The sequence below is a fragment of the Nycticebus coucang genome, chromosome 6 (assembly GCF_027406575.1).
Source record: "Nycticebus coucang isolate mNycCou1 chromosome 6, mNycCou1.pri, whole genome shotgun sequence".
In the NCBI taxonomy this organism is placed as follows: Eukaryota; Metazoa; Chordata; class Mammalia; order Primates; family Lorisidae; genus Nycticebus; species Nycticebus coucang.
This window is the reverse complement of record NC_069785.1, coordinates 98,133,039-98,151,680: the sequence shown is the minus strand read 5'-3', so window position 1 is coordinate 98,151,680 and position 18,642 is coordinate 98,133,039. Positions and strand designations below refer to the sequence as shown.

General features: G+C 46.5%; 1 non-coding gene and 2 pseudogenes across 1 annotated transcript; all 3 read right to left on the bottom strand.

Moving 5' to 3' along the window:
* The window catches only part of LOC128588807 (tolloid-like protein 1), a 506,486-nt pseudogene that overhangs the window by 93,735 nt on the left and 394,109 nt on the right, over window positions 1-18,642 (bottom strand).
* Window positions 1,903-2,009, bottom strand: LOC128589322 (U6 spliceosomal RNA). Its single transcript, XR_008380917.1, has one exon. It is a non-coding gene; the product is annotated as a U6 spliceosomal RNA (small nuclear RNA).
* Window positions 5,519-6,924, bottom strand: LOC128588458 (tripartite motif-containing protein 75-like; annotated as a pseudogene).

Genomic DNA, 18,642 nt, shown 5'->3' with positions numbered 1-18,642 from the left:
ATTTTATAAGGAGAACTTCCCAGGCAATTGAAGCAGTATCAAAAATACTGGGACCTTATCAAACTAAAAAGCTTCTGTACAGCCAAGAACAGAGTAAGTAAAGCAAGCAGACAGCCCTCAGAATGGGAGAAAATATTTGCAGGTTATACCTCCGATAAAGGTCTAATAACCAGAATCCACAGAGAACTCAAACGTATTAGCAAGAAAAGATCAATAGCTAGTTGCCCAAGTGACTTGAAGAGAAACTTCTTCAAGAAGAAGACTTCTTCTCTAAAGAAGACAGACGCACAATCTACAAACACATGAAAAAAAGCTCATCATCCTTAATCATCAGAGAAATGCAAATCAAAACTACTTTGAGATATCACCTAACCCCAGTAACAGTAGCCCACATAACAAAATCCCAAAACCAGAGATGTTGGCGTGGATGTGGAGAAAAGGGCACCCTTCTACAATGTTGGTGGGAATGCACACTAATACGTTCCTTCTGGAAGGATGTTTGGAGAATAGTTAGGACCTAAAAGTAGACCTGCCATTCGATCCTATAATTCCTTTACTAGGTTTATACCCAGAAGACCAAAAATCACAATATAACAAAGACATCTGTACCAGAATGTTCATTGCAGCCCAATTCATAATTGCTAAGTCATGGAAGAAGCCCAAGCGCCCATCGACCCATGAATGGACTAGCAAATTGTGGTACATGTATACCATGGAATATTATGCAGCCTTAAAGAAAGATGGAGACTTTACCTCTTTCCTGTTTACATGGATGGAGCTGGAACATATTCTTCTTAGCAAAGTATCTCAGGAATGGAAGAAAAAGTATCCAATGTACTCAGCCCAACTATGAAGCTAAATTGTGGCTTTCACATGAAGGCTATAGCCCAACTATGGCACAAGACTATGGGAAGGGGCCAAGGAAGGGGAAAGGAGGGGGGAGGTTAGGGTGGAGGGAGGGTGATGGGTGGGGCCACACCTACAGTGTATCTTGGAATGGGTACAGGCAAAACTTACTAAAGGCAGAATACAAATATCTACATACAATAACTAGGAAAATACCATGAAGGGTGCGTTGAAGTCTGAGGGAATGTTTCAGATTGTATGTGAAACCACATTGTACCCCTTGATTGCACTAATGTACATAGCTATGATTTAATGAAAAAAAAAAAAAAAACCGATCCTAGGGCAGCGCCTGTGGCTCAGTGAGCAGGGCACTGGCCCCATATACTGAAGGTGGCGGGTTCAAACCCACTCCCTGCCAAACTGCAACCAAACAAACAAAAAAAAAAAACGATCCTTACACTATCTTATTTAAAAATTTATAAATATAAAGCCAGTATAGTGCCCACTTGATAACTGTTCAAAGGAGGTTCAGTTTGCACTCAATTCTAAGTCAATGGACAGTTAATATTTATAGCTCAATAGCTAGTTTCCCAAAAAAAATTTGACCTAGCTAAAACACAATTTCAACAAATTTCAGATTGAACCATGGGGATGGGGATAAATACACATATCCATTCAGCTGTAAATGCACCAAACTTCAGGTAGAGATGGCAGAGTGAGTCTGTACAGTAACTCTAATTCAGGGTGGCACCTGGGGCTCAGTGGGTAGGGCGCCAGCCCCCTATACCGAGGGTGGCAGGTTCGAACCTGGCCGCCACCAAACTGCAACAAAAAATAGCTGGACATTGTGGTGGGCTCCTGTGGTCCCTGCTGCTCAGGAGCCTGAGGCAAGAGAATCACCTAATCCCAGGAGTGGGCTGTTGCTGTGAGCTGTGATGCCATAACACTCTACCGAGGGCAATAAAGTGAGATTCTGTCTCTAAAAAAAAGAAAGAAAAACTCTAATTCAGAGCACATAAATAAAAATACACTTTTGCTTGTTTTTTTTTTTTTTTTTTAAATATGGAACGCTTCACGAATTTGCGTGTCATCCTTGCGCAGGGGCCATGCTAATCTTCTCTGTATCGTTCCAATTTTAGTATATGTGCTGCCGAAGCGAGCACACTTTTGCTTGTTTTATTTAATGTAAGGCAAAAGAATAGGACATGAAGTGAATGTTCATGCACCATTACCTAGATTCAACAATCAATATTTTGTCCCATTTGCTTCATTTATCCCCATTTGTTTTTGCTAGAGTTCCTTAACAAAAATCATAGGAAAAATAACCCCCTAAATCACAGAAATACAATTTCACCCACATGTATTTTACCATGAATTGCTGGAATCATGCATTTCCAGAATCATGGTGTCACACCTAACAGAATTAAGTTTGTTCCTTACTATCAAGGGACACACTGCCACACTAACATTTCTAAGTCAGAAATGTCTTTTTCAGTTGTTAAAATCAGGATCCAAGAAAAGACTATTTTATTTTAGTTTTTTATTTTTTATTTTTTGTAGACAGAGTTTTACTATGTTGCTCGTGGTAGAGTACCGTGGTGTCACAGCTCACAGAAACCTCAAACTCTTAGGCTCAAGCGATTCTCTTGCCTGAGCCTCCCAAGTAGCTGGCATTATAGGTGCCCACCACAACACCCAGATAAAAAAACTATTTTAAAATATAGATTTTTGGTTGGGGAAGAAAAACAAAGGAAAACGACATTAACACATGTCAACATCATGGGGAAAAAGGGCTAATGTATAAAGTCTTGTTTGAAGTAGCAGAAGATCAGACACATATTTGGCATACGTTTAAGCCCACTAGCAGAAATCAGCAGAACCTGCATAGAAACCCAGGTCCTCTGGTTAAATCAGCATCGTATCCCAGAGTTTAAACATGTACCTGTGGATGTCTCCTTTTTAATAGCCAGAGTAAAAAATCACACCTCCTTATAGTCACACTCTGTCACCCTTCATAGAGCACCATGGCATCATCATAGCTCACAGCAACTTTAAACTCTTGGACTCCAGTGATCCTCTTGCCTCGGTTTTTCATTTTCAGTAGAGATGGGGTGGGGGTCCTCACTCTTGCTTAGGCTGGTCTTGAACTTGTGAACTCAAGTGACCTCCTCCCAGCGTACTAGGATCACAGGTGTGAACCACCGCACCTGGCCTATTTCTTGTTTGTGTGTAAAGCACTTAACACTGACGAACCACGTATGGTGCTGTCTCACCACTGAGTCAAGTGCACCTTGATGTCACCTTACCACTGGCTATGTCATCTCCACAAGTGTGCGTTGCCTAAGGCTGTTTTCTTAATTTTACACTCATTTCTTTTAATGGCCTACTGCGTTTATCAGAGTTGTTTTGAAAATACTGCAACTCCTGAAATGTAGTTAGGGCTCAATAAATGTTAGGTATGTTTATAAGAAAATTCATGAGCGGCCGGAAAGGCGGCAGCCCCCTCGCCCGTCATGCAACGCACGTTCGTGGAGAACCTGGTGCTAAACCATTCGTAGACGACCTGCTTCTGGGTCGGGGTTTTGTACTTAGCAGAGCAGCTCCCTCGCTGCGATCTATTGAAAATCAGCCCTCGACACAAGGGTTTGTAAGAGGAAAAATAAAAAAAAAAAGAAAATTTGTTATGGCCAAGTAATTTTTGCTACCCAGTGATTTGTTTTACTCACTGACCTTGTACTTATTGGGAGCCTAATGTGGACCCACTCAACCCCTTTCCCCTCCTCCTACACTGAAAGACCTATCTGGCCCCACCCCAAGAGACCCTAGCTCACCAGAACCTTCCAGAAAGCTGTGGAATCTTCCTCGTCCTATGCCCAGTACAAAAAGAGGCCTCCAACTACTCTCGGTGCAGACACCATCTTTGCAGTGCCCAGGGGGGGCCTCTGTCCCTTTCCTTAAACCTGGCCTGAACCTCTCCTGGTCTTCCCTTTGGGTACACCATGAACTCCTTTAGTACCTAACTGTAATGTCTGTTACTAATAAGATTTACCAATTCACTTTGGTGTCAGAACAAGTCACCATGCTACAAAATACTATATACAATTGCAAAGAATACAGGCTGACATGAGAATTACGTGGAGCAGTTTTCTAAGAGTTAATGTGGCAAGTGCTGCCAGTAGGTGGCTTCTGGGGGACAAAAAGCTGCCAAAGCCTGATCATGTTTTTTTTTTTTTTTGTAGAGACAGAGTCTCACATTATGGCCCTCGGTAGAGTGCCGTGGCCTCACACAGCTCACAGCAACCTCCAACTCCTGGGCCCAAGCGATTCTCCTGCCTCAGCTTCCCGAGTAGCTGGGACCACAGGTGCCCGCCACAACGCCCGGCTATTTTTTGGTTGCAGTTTGGCCGGGGCCGGGCTTGAACCCGCCACCCTCGGTATATGGGACTGGCGCCCTACCCACTGAGCCACAGGCGCCGCCCAAAGCCTGATCATGTTAAAGGCTAAAAATGCCCACCCTTTCTCTCTGGTATAACTAAGGGTTACAACCTGCTCTCTTCCTAGTAGACAGCTTTGTGTCAGGAATAGAACAAGCCAACCTCCTTTTATAGAAAGGAGGAAAGCTGACCAATTCTATTTGGTCAATCCCTTGCAAACTGCATCTGCACATTCTCACAAACAGAACCAAATTACGATCAAACTTAGCAATGCCTTGTGCCAATGCCACGCGTGATAGGTAACCCCCATGATAGTTGCTGGAACAGATAAAACTTTCTTCTTGGGGTTGGTCATGGTGGTGCATACCTGTAATCCCAGCAGCTCCAATGACTGAGGCAGAAGAATCATCTGAGCCCAGGAGTTTGAGGTTGCTGTGAGCTATGATGACACCATTACACTCTAGCTGGGGTGACAGAGCAAGATCCCGTCTCAAAAAAAAAAAAAAAAACAAGGCTCAGTGAGGTGGCTCACACCTGTAATCCTAGTACACTGGGAGGCCAAGGCAGGTGGATTTCCTGAGCTTATAGGTTCAAGACAAGCCTGAGCCAGTGAGAGACCTCGTCTCTAAAAATAGCTGGGCATTGTTGTGGGTACCTGTAGTCCCAGCTACTTGGAAGGCTAAGACAAGAGAATTGTTTGATCCCAAGAGTTTCAGGTTGATGTGACGCCACAGCACTCTAGCAAGTGCAACACAGTAGGACTGTCTCAAAACAAACAAACAAACAAAAAAACAGGACAAAAACAAAACAAAAAGTTCTTGGAGTGTTGGGTGGCACCTGTGGCTCAGTGAGTAGGGTGCCAGCCCCATATACCGAGGGTGGCGGGTTCAAACCCAGCCCTGGCCAAAATGCAACAAAAATATAGCGGAGCCTTGTGGTGGGCACTATAGTCCCAGCTCCTCGGGAGGCAAGGCAAGAGAATTGCCTAAGCCCAAGAGCTGGATGGAGGTGGCTGTGAGCTGTGACACCCCTGCACCCTACCGAGGGTGACAAAATGAGACTCTGTCTCTAAAAAAAAAAAAAAAAAAATGTTCTTGGAGTGTTGAAACTGCAAAAGAAAAAATTGTAGGGATCAGATTTACAGATGTATTAATACTGTAGTCTATGTACCTTCTGTTGGGGAAAAAAAAAAACCAAACCAACAACTAGTAAAATGGTTCAGCCTCTCAGGAGAGTTTTCATTCACAGTCTGTTTCTGTACAGATTTTGAAAGGTTTTGAAGTAGGTCCTACACGGAAATAAGGCCGAAGAGGTTCAATAAAAGTGTCACTGTAAGTACAGATGTGAGATTTCTCAGTCATGTTGTAGAATGAGATCTCACCCAGCTCACAGTCTAAGAAAATGCCAATGCCTCTGGCTTCCACTCCTAACTGTAACGGGGTTGGAACAGCTCCTGGAGCATCATAGCCACCATCCTGCAGCTGAATGCTCCAGCATCCCTGCCGGGGTGATGGTGGTTTCCTTGTCTTTGTGGGAAGAGAGTCCTTACAAACCCCAATAGCCCATTCAGACTGGTCTCCCACTTCCACTTCCCAGAAATGCCTGCCAGAATAGAAATATGGAAAACCCAGGACAACCGGTTTGACCATAAATCTTTTGGGAAAATGAGGGACCTTTTGTTTTCTCTTTGTAAATCTCACACATTTTTTATCTTCAGAGATAATCAGGTTAGGGTGTGCTGTTTCAGGGTCTAGAATTACATCTACTTTAAATTTCTTTATAATTCTCTGAAGAGCAGAATACTGGGGGGGAAACTGCAGCCTTCTCTCTTTAAGTGAATTGAGAAGACTGATGGGCTGACCTCATTTTCAGACCTGTAAAAAGTTTTGATTTGTGAGAGCAGTTCCACTTCAGACAGCATACTGAGCTCTACTACATTGCTTAATTGACTCTTGAGTGTGGCAACATAGTTTGTGAATTCTGTTATGTTTGCATCAAGTTTCTGTCGAATGCCCTTCTCTTCTTCAGCTAACCTGGAGAAAACTGCATGTTGTTCACGGCCTAAAAACTGGTTCAGGTGCTCAAATTCAGAGGATAATTCTTGCCTTTGGTTTTCTACCATTGCTCTCAGTTCTAAGGGTTTTTTTCTTTGACTGCTTATTAATTTTTGAAGGTCTACCAATTGCTTCTTCAAGGATGGGATATAACTGTGGAATCTTCTCTTGTGATGAGAGGCGGCCTCCTCGATGGGCCTCATGTGGTGGCCCTGGTGCTCAGGGGCCTCAGTGCACAGGGGACACAACACCACCAGGTCCTCCTCACAGAAAACATTCAGGACCTGTCTGTGCTTCTCACACAAAGGTGTTTCTTCCTGCCTCTTTTTATCGCTTTGAGGTGTGTGCAGCAGCTTGGCAATTTCAATCATCCTCCCCAGCTGGGTGTTGCTCCAGAAGTGCCCCTCTTGGCATTGGTGACGACAGACAGGGCAAGGGAAACTGTCCTGTAGATCTGCCCAGGACTGTTGGATGCAGGAGCGACAGAAGTTGTGCCCACATTCGATGGTAACTGGGTCTCTCAGGTAATCCAGACAGATTGGACACTTGGCTTCTGCTTGGAATCCTGCCACAGCTGCCGCCACCGCCATTGGGCTGTGAGTAAAGGTCTGGATGGAAAGGGGCTTTCTCAGGAGCTGGGGCTCTACAGTGAGCAGCAGAAATGGCCTCACATCACACCATCCTTCCTGGAGACAGCTGAAGACCTCACCACAGGCCCTCCAGTTTCTCACATTTGGGGTAGTGAGAAGTCCTTTGAGTCTTCACACCCTTCAATTCCAGCTGCCTGTCTAGCCCAGGGCTGTTCCTGGAAAATCAAGCCACAATGAGCAGCATGAACAGCATCTAAGGAGCACAGCCCGTGCCTCAGTCATTAGTTGCTGGGGGTAAGATCTTTCCTTAAAACAAAACAAAATGAAGCCAAGTCCCAAATTTGTTGCAAACTTGGTCCTCCCCTGTACTATATTGCAGTAAAGCATGGATTACTCTCCCTCATCTCTCATGCCCACCCTCCACCACCTGACACCACAGCCCCACATCCTGGCCACCCGCTGGGCACCCCACCCAGGGGCTGGGACTGGCTGGGCTCTGGGCACACACCACATGCCTACTAGAACACAGCCTTTGTTACCTACCTATGTCACTTGGAGAAATTCACTTTATATCCCAAATTCTTGTAACCAGGTAAATAAGGACAATAATCTCCCTTTAAACTTTGATCTTATGAGAATATAGGAGAACTTAAGGAATGCCCTCATTAGTTTGGGGGCTTAAAATAAGCTATTTCTTGACAGCTCAAAATTTGCATTTACCAACTTTGGTTTGTTACCTTCAGCCTTGCTTCTCTACATAGCTGAATATGGCATTGAAGATATATTTGTGAAAAGAAACTCAGGAGGTAAAACAGGGGTGTCCAAACTGTGGCCCAAGGGCCTCATGCAGATTTTCTGAGGACTGTTATCTGTAGTGTCAGATATTGCAAAAATTAAACACAAACATTTTTCTTTTCTTTTTGAGACAGAGTCTCACTATGTTGCCCTCAGTAGAGTGCCATGAAGTCACAGCTCACAGCAACTTCAAACTCTTGGGCTTAACTGATTCTCTTGTCTCAGCCTCCCAAGTAGCAGGGATAGATGCCTGCCACAATGCCTGGCTATTTTTTGATTGTAATTGTCATTGTTGTTTGGCAGGCCTGGGCTGGATCGAACCCACCAGCTCCCGTGTATGTGGCTGGCGCCCTAGCCACTGAGCTGTAGGCACTGAGCTGACATCCAGCTATCTTTTAGAGATAGGGTGTCACTCTTGCTCAGGCTGGTCTTGAACTCCTGAGCTGAAGCTATCCACCTGCCTTGGCCTCACCAAGTGCTGGGATTACAGGTGTGAGTCACTGAGCCTGGCCCCTGAACCTCTTTTTGCTCATCAGCTTTCATTAGTGTTTGTGTTTTTCATGCATGGCCCCAGAAAACTCTTCTTCCATTATATGGCACACACACACACAGAAAAAAAGGTTGGACACCACTGATAGAACATACATCTAGAATAATATAAAGAAAATTTGAGGGCGGCGCCTGTGGCTCAAAAGAGTAGGGCGCCGGCCTCATTTGCCAGAGGTGGTGGGCTCCAACTCAGCCCCAGCCAAAAACTGCAAAAAAGGAGAAAATTTGCCATTTGGTGCCATGGCTCATTCCTATAATCTCAGCACTTTCAGAGCCAAGGTTGGAGACTGCTTCAGGCCAGGAGTTGGAGACCAGCCCGGGCAACACAGCGAGACCCTGTTTTTGGCCAGGGCCAGGTTTAAACCCACCACCTCCGGTATATGGGACCAGTGCCCTATTTCTTTGAGCCACAGGCGCCGTCCTCTACAAAATATTTAAAAGGTATCTGGAGGCCAGGTGCGGTGGCTCACACCTGTAATCTTAGCATTCTGGGAGGCCGAGGTGGGTGGACTGCCTGAACTCACAGGTTCAAGACCAGCCTGAGCCAGAGTGAGACCTGTCTCTATAAATAACTGGGCTGTGCCGGGCGCCTGTAGTCCCAGCTACTTGGGAGGCTGAGGCAAAAGAATCACTTGAGCCCAAGAGTTTGAGGTTGCTGTGAGCTGTGATGCCACAGCACTCTACCAAGGGCAACAAAGTAAGACTCTGTCTTAAAAAAAAAAGCTGGGCTCGGCACCTGTGGCTCAAGTGGCTAAGGTGCCAGCCACGTATACCTGAGCTGGTGGGTTCAAATCCAGCCCAGACCCACTAAACAACAATGACGGCTGTAACCAAAAAATAGCCGGGCATTGTGGTGGGCGCCTGTAGTCCCAACTACTTAGGAGGTGGAGGCAAGAGAATAGCTTGAGCCCAGGATGGAGGTTGCTGTGAGCTATGATGCCACGAACTCTACCCAGGGTGACAGCTTGAGGCTCTGTCTCAAAAAAAAGCTATCTGGAGGGTGAAACAGGAGGTTTGCTTAAGGATGTAGTGAGCTATGATTGTGCTACCATATTCCCGCCTGGGTAGAACAGTGAGACTCTGTCTTGAAAATAAATTAGATCTGTCTCTCTTCCCTGGTATCCAAAAGTTCTCCCTGCTTTACCAGGAAAAAAATTAATTGATCAAAACTCAGAGGCCAGGCCGGGCGTGGTGGCTCACGCCTGTAGTCCCAGCGCTGTGGGAGGCTGAGGTGGGTGGATTGCCTGAGCTCAGAGGTTCAAAACCCATATGAGCACCCCGTCTCTACTAACAACATCAAAAACAGCCAGCACCGCAGGAGAAAGAAGAAAATCAACAAAAAAGGAGTACTTCAAACAAAGATGAACAAGCACACTGAAATTCAAAAAAAAAAAAAAAAAACCTCAGAGGCCAGGTGAGGTGGCTCATACCTGTAATCCTAGCACTTTAGGAAGCTGAGGTGTGAGGATCTCTTGAAGTCAGGAATTCCAAGACCAGCATGAGCAAAAAATGGGAACCTCATCTCTACTAAAAAAATAAAAAAAAAAAATAGCTGGACATTGTGACAGGTGCCTGGGAGCCTGAGCCAGGAGGATCCCTTGAGCCCAGGAGTTTGAGGTTGCTGTAAGCTATGATGATGCCATTGCACTTTAGCCTGGGCAACAGAGGGAGACTGTCTCCAAAAGAAAAAACCAGGCTGGGCACGGTGGCTCACTCCTATGATCCTAGCACTCTGGTAGGCAGAAGCGGGTGGATTGAGCTTGAGCTTACTAGTTTGAGACCAGCCTGAGCAAAAGTGAGACCCTGTCTCTACTAAAAACAGAAAAAATGAGGCAAGAGGATCGCTTGAGCCCAAGAATTGGAGGTTGTTGCGAACTATGATGCTACCGCATTCTACTCAGGGCAACAGCTTGAGACTGTCTCAAAACAAAACAAAAAAAACCCAATCTAAAATACCCTGAACACATTGCATATTTCTAATGTGGAAAAACAGCATAGTTGTGGCACCTGTAGCTCAGAGGCTAGGGTGCCAGCCACATACATCAGAGCTGGCGGGTTCGAACCCGGCCTGGGCCTGCCAAACAAGGACAACTGCAACAAAAAAATAGCCAGGCATTGTGGCCGGTGCCTGTAGTCCCAGCTACGTGGGAGACTGAGCCAAGAGAATCACCTAAGCCCAAGAGTTTGAGGTTGCTGTAAGCTGTGATGCCATGGCACTCTACCGAGGGTGACATAGAAAGACTGTCTCAAAAAAAAAAAAAAAAAGAAAAAGAAAAAGAAAACAACAGGGTAGCAGGCACGGTGGCTCACATCTGTAATCCCAGCACTCTGGGAGGCTGAGGCGGGTGGATTGCTTGAACTCACAAGTTCAAGACCAGCCTGAGCAAAAATCGAGACCACCATCTCTACTAAAAATAGAAAAACTGAGGCAGGAGGATCACTTGAGCCCAAGAGTTGGAGGTTGCTATGAGCTATCATGCCATGGCAGTCTATCCAGGGTTACAGCTTGAGACTGTCTCAAAAAAAAAAAAAAAAAAAAAAGGAAAGAAATCAACAGTTAACTATCCAAAATTAAAGTCTTCCCTATGTTTTTGTAATGCTACAACACTAATCCTATAAAAACACATAATTTAAGCAAATATTTAGAAATATATACAAAGATACTCTCTTAGAAGCTCTAGTTTGAGCTTCACAAAAGTGGCTACAGTCTGAACAATGCAGTGAGAATTTGTCTCTACTCCTGGCTAGTTGGGAGGTCGAGGCAGTGGGATCACTTAAGCCCCAGAGTCTGAGGTGCTGTGAGGTCGGCTAATGCAATAGCATGGGTAACAGAGTCAGACTCCATCTCTAAAACAAAAACAAAACTTGCTGGGGCAGAGTGCATGTGCATTCCTTTGGCCCCAGCAGTTTTTGTATTACTGACCTCAAGTCCTACAAAGCTGGTCCTGCCACCAGGTTCCTTCCTTAGAGTCTCCCCTTCCTTCAGATGTCACACTTCCCGCACCTTCATTGTCCAGTTTCTTTTTTTTTTCTTTTTAGTTTTTCTTTTGAGACAGAGTCTCACTCTGACACCCCAGGTAGAGTATTGTGGCATCATAGCTCACAACAACCTCAAAATTCTGGGTGCAAGGGATCCTCCTGCCTCAGCCACCTGAGTAGTTGGGTCAAGCACCTGCCACTACGCCCAGCTAAATTTACAGATGGAGTCTTGCTCTTGCTCAGGCTGATTTTTTTTGTGTGTAGAGTCAGAGTCTCACTTTATCACCCCTGCTACCATACCTAGAGGTAGAGTGCCATGGTGTCACACAGCTCACAGCAACCTCCAACTCCTGGGCTTAGGCGATTCTCTTGCCTCAGCCTCCAGAGTAGCTGGGACTACAGGCGCCAGCCACATTGCCCAGCTATGTTTTTTGTTTTTGTAAGACAGAGTTTCACTTTGTTGCCCTCAGTAGAGTGCTGTGGTGTTACAGCTCAAAGCAACCTCCAACTCCTGGGCTTAAGCAATTCTCTTGTCGCGGCCTCCCAAGTAGCTGGGACTACAGGATGCCCACCAAAACTCCCATTAGAAACCGGGTCTTGTTCTTGCTCAAACTGGTCTTGAATCTGTGAGCTCAGGCAATCCACCCGCCTCAGCCTCCCATGTGCTGGGATTACAGGCGTGAGCCGCTGCGAACTCTTGAGCTCAAACAATTCACCCGCCTTGGCCTCCCAGAGTGTTAGGATCACAGGTGTGAACGACCCCACCCAGACTCATGGTCCAGTTTCAAACACCTCTCCTTTGTAAAATGTAATCATCTTTGAGGTCCACAGTGGTCTTCCTTGTTAACTACCAAAACAGAAGGGAAATGTCCTTTTTTTTGTTTGAGACAGAGTCCCACTATGTTGCCCTAAGTAGATTGCCCTAGCATCACAGCTCACAGCAATCTCAAACTCTTAGGCTGAAGCGATTCTCTGTCTCAGCCTCCCAAGTAGCTGGGACTACAGGCACCCACCACAATGCCCGGCTATTTTTTTATTGCAGTTGTCGTTGTTTAGCAGGCCGGGTGGGTTTTGAACCCTCCAGGCTTGGTGTTTATGTGGCTGGCGCCATAACCACTGTGCTATGGGCACCGATCCACGGAAATGTCCTTTCTTACAACTGGGTCCCTAAGCACCCCACTCAGTGCCTGCTGCCTAACCTTAATACCTGTTGAGTTCAATTCCTGGTGCAGCCTTGGGTGAGCTACTTAACATCTCTGGGCCTTGGACTGTTCCCAGTAAGCAAGCACACTGGCTAGACTAAGGAGGACAAGTCCACAAAGGGCAGAGTGCCAGGGACACCAGGGCTCTAATCCCTCCAGACTGCCCACCTGTGTACCAAACTGTCCCTCACTGGGACTTTCCCAAACGCGACTCCACAGCTGCAGCAGCCCAGCATCTCCAGGGGGGCACCATACCAAACACAGCTACTAGTCATCACCTCCTTTTCTGACTCCTTAGGACAGGGTGGGATCTGATTTTATATATTTTTAGCAAGCATGGAGGTGACTCAGGACAAGACTACTAGAGAAACTGGGAACCACAATGAATAAACAGCATGCTTAAAAATAACCTGGTCTCAAGTGGAGGTTCCCTTGCGAGGTGCGCAGACTGGGGGCACAGGCCCTGGTGTCCCTGTGCTCGGCCTCCCCGCTTACCTGGGCAGGGGGTCTCTGGTCCGCGATCAGGCAGGCAGCCGCGCTGGTCCTGCACCCTGGGCAGCTGAGGCCCAACAGCGTGGAGCTCCCACCTGCAAGTGGGAGGGGGAGGGGCAGGGAGGCTGGGCGGGGGCCTCTCCCTGTAAGTGCTCAGGGGCCTTGGCCTTGGTCTAGGAACTTTGGAGAGTTTTTTTTTTTTTTTTTTTTGTAAAAACGGAGTAGGGCATGTTCTACAGTTGCATTTTTTAGATGAGCCAACTGAGGAACAGAAAAGTTGAGAAAGGGCGGCGCCTGTGGCTCAGTCGGTAAGGCGCCGGCCCCATATACCGAGGGTGGCGGGTTCAAACCCGGCCCCGGCCAAACTGCAACAAAAAAAAAATAGCCGGGCGTTGTGGCGGGCGCCTGTAGTCCCAGCTGCTCGGGAGGCTGAGGCAAGAGAATCGCTTAAGCCCAGGAGTTGGAGGTTGCTGTGAGCTGTGTGAGGCCACGGCACTCTACCGAGGGACATAAAGTGAGACTCTGTCTCTACAAAAAAAAAAAAAAAGAAAAGTTGAGAAAGATGAGGGGAGATTTCCGCCCAAAGCCTGCACCTGGCTACCTGCTGCAGGTGCTTCTTGTAGAAGAGTTAAAAAGAGCGAGCCAGCCCACAAGCCACACCCGCGCCTGCTTCAGAAGGGAGTTTTCTGCTCTTCCTTTCTCTGGGATGCCACAGGATTGTTCCCTTCCTTTTTCCTCTCCCCCCCTCACTCCTGGCTTTCTGCGTCTTCTCACCTCTTCCCCTCACTCTAATATAAAATAAACTTATACTTTTATATCCTAAAAAAGTAAGGAAATGTTCAAAAATTATCTGCCATTTTTGTCTGTTGTATAAAACAAGTAATACTAAAATGAATTTCATTCTTTCCTATCTCTCTCTCTCTCTCTCTCTTTTTTTTTTTTAAGAGACAGGGCTCGAGGCCTGTAGCTCAAGCGGCTAAGGTGCCAGCCACATACACCACAGCCAGGGTGGGGTTTGAATCCAGCCTGGGCCTGCCAAACAATGACAACTACCACCAAATAATAGCTGGGCATTGTGGAGGGTGCCTATAGTACCAGCTACTTGGGAGGCTGAGTCAAGAATCGTTTAAGCCCAGGAATTGGAGATTGCTGTGAGCTGTGATGGTACAGCACTCTACCCAATTAGATAGCTTGAGGCTCTGTCTCAAAAAAAAAAAAAAAGAAGACAGGGTGTCCCTCAGTCACCCACTGTAATCTTGAAGTCCTGGTCCCACCTTAGGCTCTGAGATTACGGGCGGGTGCCAACACCTAGGCTTAAAGTGACTTTTATTGTTCTCAACGAATAAATTTTACAACGAAATATAATGCTGGGGTGGCACCTGTGGCTCAGTGAGTAGGGCGCCGGCCCCATATCCAAGGGTGGCGGGTTCAAATCCATCCCCAGCCAAACTATAACAACAAAAAATAGCCAGGTGTTGTGGCAGGGGCCTGTAGTCCCAGCTACTTGGGAGGCGGAAGCAAGGTAATCGCCTAAGCCCAAGAGCTGGAGGTTGCTGTGAGCTGCGATAGCACAGCACTCTACCTAGGATGACAAAGTGAAATTCTGTCTCCAAAAAAAAGAAAGAAAGAGAAAGAAATATAATGCTGATTGGTGAACAAGATTAAAGTGACATGTATTTATTTATTTATTTTTAGAGGTAGAGTCTTACTTTGTTGCCCCGGTAGAGTGCCGTGACATCACAGCTCACAGCAATCTCCAGCTCTTGGGCTTGGGCAATTCTCTTGCCTCAGCCTCCCAACAGCTGGGACTACAGGCACCTGCCACAAAGCTCGGCTATTTTTTTGTTGCAGTTTGGTCTGGGCCAGGTTCGAACCCGCACCACCCTTGGCATATGGGGTGGCGCCCTACTCATTGAGCCACAGGTGCCACCCTAAAGTGACTTTTAAATCAGAATATTGATAATGCTGGGTGTTGGTTGCATGGAGAGTGATTACCTTTTTCTCTCTACTTTGTGTAAAGAGAGAGTGTATTTTTTATTTATTTTATTTTTATTTTTTGTGACAGAGTCTCAAGCCGTCGCCCTGGGTAGAGTACTGTGGCATCATAGCTCACAGAAACCTCAAAGTCTTGCCTCAGCCTCCCAAGTATCTCTGACTACAGGCACTACCACCACGCCCAGCTAATTTTAGAGACAGGGTCTCTCCCTTACTCAGGCTGATCTGAACCTGTGAGCTCAGGCAATCCACCCATCTCGGCCTCCCAGAGCGCTGGATTATAGGCGTGAGCCACCGAGCCCGAACTTCTTTGTGTAAGTTTTAAAATTTCCATGATATTTCTTCAAAAAAAATTTCCATAGTATCATTTGAGACCAGGTGTGGTGGCTCATGCCTATAATCCCAGCACTCTGAGAAACTGAGGATCCCTTGAGCTCAGGAGTTGGAGACTAGCTTGAGCAAAGCAAGACCCCTGTCTCTACTAAAAATAGAAAAATTAGGTGGGGCTCACGCCTATAATCCTAGCACTCCAGGAGGCTGAGGCGGGTGGATCACTTGATAGTAGTAGACGGTTACTACTTCACTTGCTTATGTAGCTGGCATCTCCACACTGTCAGATCTCAGACAAGAATCTTGATTTTGCCTCAGCTCTCTGCCAGGAATGTGCCCTGCCCCCAGTCTTCACCATGTCAGTCAATGGACCTTCCATTCATTTGTATTGAAGCCACAAACCTAGGAGGCCTCCTTGGTTTGTTTGTTTTTTGTTTTTTTTTTGAGATAGAGTTTTAATTTGTCACCAGGGCTAGGAAGCAGCAATGTCATCAGAGGTCACTACAACTCCAACTCTGGAGATCCTCAAGAGATCCTCTTTGCCTCTGTCTCCCAAGTAGTTGGGATCACATGCAGGTGTCACCATGCCTGGCTAATTTTCAACTTTTTTGTAGAAAGGGGTCTTTCTGTATTGCCCAGGCTGGCCTCAAATGATCCTCCCACCTTCCACCTCAATTTCCCTCCTTCCTTTGTCACCAGCAGTCCTGGTGCCCTCTTCCCACACTGTGTCCCTGGGACACGGGGGTGGAGAGGTCTGGGCCCTGGGTTACCTGTGATTGGCCATCCTCTCTCATTCCTCACCCTCAAGATCAGTGTTATCATGTGGGATATTATTTTGAGAAGTGTGTTTGGCTTCACATGGCTCCGGAGAGGGCAGAACACACATGGGAGACACTGGCCAGTGACTCTTAGGAAGCAATGAGTCCTAAGGGGAAGCCTGGGAAGGAGCCATCTGCCTCAGAAATTGAGAGGCAGCTGGCAGGAGCTGGAGGGCAGGGGCCCTCCCTGAGGAACCAGGATGAGTGTAGAGGGACTGGCTGGGGGGAGGAGGCAGTTTCAGTGGCATGGTCAGGGCAGAGCCAGGAAGGGCTGTGGTGGGAGATATGAAAGAGAAACACTAATTATAATTCTTAAAGTTCGTTAACCCAGAACAAGAAATCAAAGTTCAAGGATAGATTGGGTTAATTTGCATCTCTGGGGGTACGTAATATTTTCTCAATTCTGTCCCCTCCCTATCAAGGTGGATTCCATTTAGTTTTTGTCCCCACCCTAAGGTTAAAAAGAAATAAAGCTACAGTAATTCTTTCCCCTGAAAGGGTTTTAATGCCAAACTGGGTGAGGCTTCTGTTTTCAATTTTCTCTATTTAAAGTTTTAGGCTTGGCTCGGCGCCTGTAGCTCAAGCGGCTAAGGCGCCAGCCACATGCACCAGAGCTGGTGGGTTGGAATCCAGCCCAGGCCTGTCAAACAACAATGACAACTACAGCCAAAAAAAAAAAAAAAAATAGCCGGGTGTTGTGATGGGCACCTGTAGACCCAGCTATTTGTGAAGCTGAGGCAAGAGAATCGCTTAAGCCCAGGAATTAGAGTTGCTGTGAGCTGTGATGCCATGGCACTCTACCCAGGGAGACAGCTTGAGGCTCTGTTCAAGAAAAATAAATAAATAAATAAAAAATAAAATAAAATTTTAGGCTTGGCTCGGTGCCCATAGCTCAGTGAGTAGAGTGCTGGCCACATACACGGAAGTGACAGGTTTGAGCCAAAATATAGCTGGGCATTGCCGCAGGTGCCTGTAGTCTCAGCTACTTGGGAAGCTGAAAGAAGAGAATTGCTTAAGCCCAAGAGTTTGAGGTTGCTGTGAGCTGTGACGCCACAGCACTCTACTGAGGGCAACATAGTGAGACTCTGTCTAAATAAATAAATAAATACAATTTCAGGCTGGCCAGGCGTGGTGGTTCATGCCAGTGTTCCTAGCACTCTGGGAGGCCAAGACAGGTAGATTGCCTAAGCTTACTGGCTGAAGACCAGCCTGAGCAAGAGCAAGACCCTGTTTCTAAAAAATAGTCAGCAAATAAACAAAAATAAATAAATAAAAATTAAATACAAAATAGCCAGTGTTGTGGCAGGTACCTGTAGTACCAGCTACTCTGGAGGCTGAGGCAAAAGAATCGTTTGAGTCCGAGAGTTTGAGGTTGCTGTGAGCTATGACACCATGGTAGTCTACTCAGGGAAACAAAGTGAGACTGTCTCAAAAAAATAAAATAAGGGGCGGCGCCTGTGGCTCAGTGAGTAGGGCGCCGGCCCCATATGCCGAGGGTGGCGGGTTCAAACCCAGCCCCGGCCAAACTGCAACCAAAAAATAGCCGGGCGTTGTGGCGGGCGCCTGTAGTCCCAGCTGCTCCGGAGGCTGAGGCAAGAGAATCGCGTAAGCCCAAGGGTTAAGAGGTTGCTGTGAGCCGTGTGACGCCACGGCACTCTACCCGAGGGCGGTACAGTGAGACTCTGTCTCTACAAAAAAAAAAAAAAAAAAAAACATTAATTAAAAAAAAAATAAATAAATTAAAATAAAATAAGGCTCAGCACCCGTAGCACAGTGGTTACAGCACTGACCAAATGCACCCAGCTGGCGTGTTGGAACCCGGCTGGGTCAGCTAAACAACAATGACAACTGCAACAACAAAAATAGCTGGGTGTTGTGGCAGGTGCCTGTAGTCCCACTAACTTGGGAGGCTGAGGCAAGAAAATCACTTAAGCCCAAGATTTGAAGTTGCTGTGGGCCGTGAAGCCATGGCACTCTAGCAAGGGTGGTATAGTGAGACTCTGTCTCAAAAAAACAAAAAAGAAAAAAGAAAGAAAGGAAAACAGGAGGAAGAGAGCTAGGCTCTGACTTGAGCTTCATTCATTAACAAAGGTTTCCTGGGTGTCTGTTCTATGCCAGGAATTAAGTAAACCACAGGGCTGGAAGCATAAAGATTAAATTCCTTTTCCCAACTTTTTCTTTTGAAAATATTAATGCATAGGGAAAAGTTGAAATTAACACTATTCCACTACACTTAACAACTCCACTATTTTATCCACATCTGCCTCATCTCTGGGTGTCTAAGTGTGAATGTATATTTCTTCCTTCCCTTCTTCTTCTTTTTTTTTTTTTTTTGAGACAGAGTCTCACTTTATCACCCTTGGTGTGACAGCTCACAGCAACTCTAACTCTGGGCTTAGGCGGTTCTCTTGTCTCAGCTTCCTGAGTAGCTGGGACTACAGGCGCCTGCCACAATGCCCAGCTACATGTTTCTTCTTATAAAGGCACTAATTGCTGGGGAGGCTGTGGGGAGCCTTAGTGCCTTATAAAGGCACTAAGACCTGGGGAGCTTGAGGCCA